Raw genomic sequence first — 3,414 nt, forward strand, 5'->3', positions numbered from 1 at the left:
AGTTTTCATTTTTGCGGTTAACTAGAGAAGTAATTAGCACATTTTACTTTGCAGTGGCCGGTATCAGAGACTTATCATTTTCCTGAAGATAAAACTCAAACATTTCAAAACATTGATTTTGTAAATTCAAATTGATATAGGAAGATGTGATGTGAGTGCCAATGAGACAACTCTCCATCCAAATAACAATTTAAAAAAAGTTAAACCATTATAGGTCAATGTACGGCCTTCAACACGGAGCCTTGACTCACACCGATAACAAGCTATAAAGGGTCCCAAAATTACTCTAGTGTAAAACCATTCAAACGGGAAAACCAACGGTCTAATCTATATATAAAAAAAACCAAAACAAAACCCTAGAAACACGTATAAATTACACAAACAAACGACTACTGTACATCAGATTCCTGACTTAGGACAGGTGTAAACATTTGCCGCGGGATTAAACGTTTAAATGGATCCAAACCTTCTCCCTTTTTCTGAAACAATAGCATAACATCACAACATAGAAAAACACACGATAAGATATCAATTGGCAGGCTTAAATTGACTTTTCTTGTGGGAACAGTCTCAAGTGGCCGTGTTCTCATATTGTTCGTATAATAAGAGAAAGGCGTTATACACAATTTAATTTATTGCAGGCTACTTTGATCTCGCTTTGATATTAAAAATGAAGTTTGGCATTTTGGCATAATGCCGATTTGGTTAAATATCATGAATTGAATTCATAGCATGTAATCAAGCTTGTTAGTACGTACGACCTATATTGCATGCCCAATTACGAATGAGGAACATGAAGTCCTTGGATATCACCATCGAGTGTTGGCCTGTGTACGTTGTTCTGTCTTCAAACAATATTAATAAATCCATACAAAGAGCTATACTACGTACAAATAAGTTATATTTATTTGATTTTTGTTTTTGTTTTATTGTCTCTCCCGCAATAAAAAACGCTTAGTCTAGTAATTTGTGGGTCCATTTCAGCTTGCTGTTCGGTGTGAGTGTGAACATATATTTGTTCCGCATAATACTTGTTCCCCCTGGAACAAAACTATGGATAATAAAAGTTCTTGGGATCAAACATTACATAATATTATTTCCACCTTCATAAGATATTTTCCTGGAACTAAAATGTCATATGATTTCATAATATTTGTTCCTTTAAACAAAAAGTGTCATTTGATTTTTTACACCTGCTTACCTCTTAATTAATGTTCACTTCACATGACATTTACCTATACATATTTTTAATATTTTATTACTGCATGCTGCACTGTGATCATATAATAAATATTTCTGGAACTTTAATTATTTAATAACCATGATAACTATTCCTGCAACATTTGTAATATATCCATTATTCCAATATGCCTGGAACTTTGATAATATAACTAATATTCCTAGAACTTTTATAATATAACAAATATTCCTGGAACTTTTTATAATATAACAAATTTTCCTGGAACTTTTATAATATAACAAATATTCCTGGAACTTTTATTATATAAAACATGGTCCATGATATTTATTCCAAAGAACATTTAGCATATAACAAAACTTCCATTGGGAACTTTCCTTATGTAATATTTTATCCTTTTTGAAGGAAATTTTCTTATAGCATTGGATAAAATATTATATAAGGAAATTTCCCAATGGAACTTTTGTTATATGCTAAAAGTTCTTTGGAACAAATATTATGGGGGAACTTATATTCTGTCACATGAGCAAAGGCTCCATGTTGAAGAGGGTTCATTGAAGACCGTACTTTGACCTATGATGGTTTACTTTTATGAATTGTGACATGGGTGGAGAGTTGTCTCAGTTGGCACTCATACCACATCTTCTTATATCTATATACTTAATCAATTATATTTTGTATTAAATTGCACCAATGCCACTACATATCAGTTTGACTATAATAATTTCGAGTCTATGCATGTCCCCTAGGTAAAGGTCCAGCGACTTGCAATTAATGAGCAATGTTCAATGTAAAGTTATCTGCTCAAGTAAGCTTAGATAGGAAGAATATCTCAGATCCGGACATCCTGGCATTTACATTTTTCAGGGGGTGATGCCAACAGGAATCCTCTAGATTATTCATCTTTTTGAAGGTGATTACTGCCGATTATTTTTGAACCAGAGGTTACAGTTTGTTAAAAATCAAAATGGAGATACTATATAGTGTCTTTAACGATATTAAAAGAGTATAATTACTATATTCAACTGGTAACGATATATATCAATTAAATTAATTTGCATTGAAGTCTATGGAAAATCTAGAGGATTCTTATTCGCATCACCTCTCAACATTGATTACATAACACAAATGTTAATCATTAATTGGTCAATTACATGTTGTGATGTCACTGCAGATCTGAGAAACATATATAAACTTTCATTACTATGAGTACATTTATATAGTTTGACGACTATTAATTTCGAGGTTATGATTATGGTCCTGCACATGTGACTTTGAATTAATTGGCAATGTTGCTGGCCATCAGATTGTTTTTTTTTTTTAATTTTCAAACTTTCCATTTTTCAGTAAAGTATAATACAAGTATTAGTGTTCAAGTACCTGGCAAATAACAGTATGATGGAATTCGTTATACTAGTTTAAAAAAAAAAAAAATGACCCAAGAAGTTACAATATACCTAGGACTGTTATGACTAACATAGTCCCAGAATATACCCGGCGAAGTCCAAGGTAAATTATAGTCCCAGAATATGATTGATTGATTGTTGGTTGCTTAACGTCCAGTGGCAAATATTTCAAATTTTCACGAGAACAAGTTCACAATAAATACAATAGGTAGGTTGTTGTAATAGAGGCCATCTAGAATGATGGTCGGGGAAATTTGGACTGCCACTGGAAAATGAGGGTATATTGGATAGGGACAGAAATTTTGCCTTGCAACAGGCCACCTACGGACCCCTCAAAGAGTTGTTGCAAGGGTTCTTAACGTGCAAAGAGCGTAACACTCTCTTTACACGAGGCATCGGATTTAACGTCCCCTTCTGACGGACGTGACTGCGAACTTGATACATCCCGCACAGCCAAACGGACGCCCCACTTCAGCAAGCGTTTTATTGCCGGTCGGGAGAAGACCAAGTGACCATATTTCTATACCCCAGTCACCCTTAGTCCCAGAATATACCCGGCGAAGTCCAAGGTAAATTCAATAAGGGAGATGTCCATAAAAACATTAAGGTATATATAGGATTTTTTTCTGAGACAAGTGCCTGTGTAATATCAGAGACATATAATACAATATTATATGTCTCTGGTAATATGTATGTTCAAGTAATTACACTTGCTGAGTGCTCCTTAACAGGAGAGAAATAAAAGAAAAGATTAAATAAGAAACTAAAAATAGAACCACGTGGTCTTGTTTCACTTCCCTCTCAAAACAA

The sequence above is a fragment of the Mytilus galloprovincialis genome, chromosome 1, assembly GCF_965363235.1.
Source record: "Mytilus galloprovincialis chromosome 1, xbMytGall1.hap1.1, whole genome shotgun sequence".
Lineage (NCBI taxonomy): Eukaryota > Metazoa > Mollusca > Bivalvia > Mytilida > Mytilidae > Mytilus > Mytilus galloprovincialis.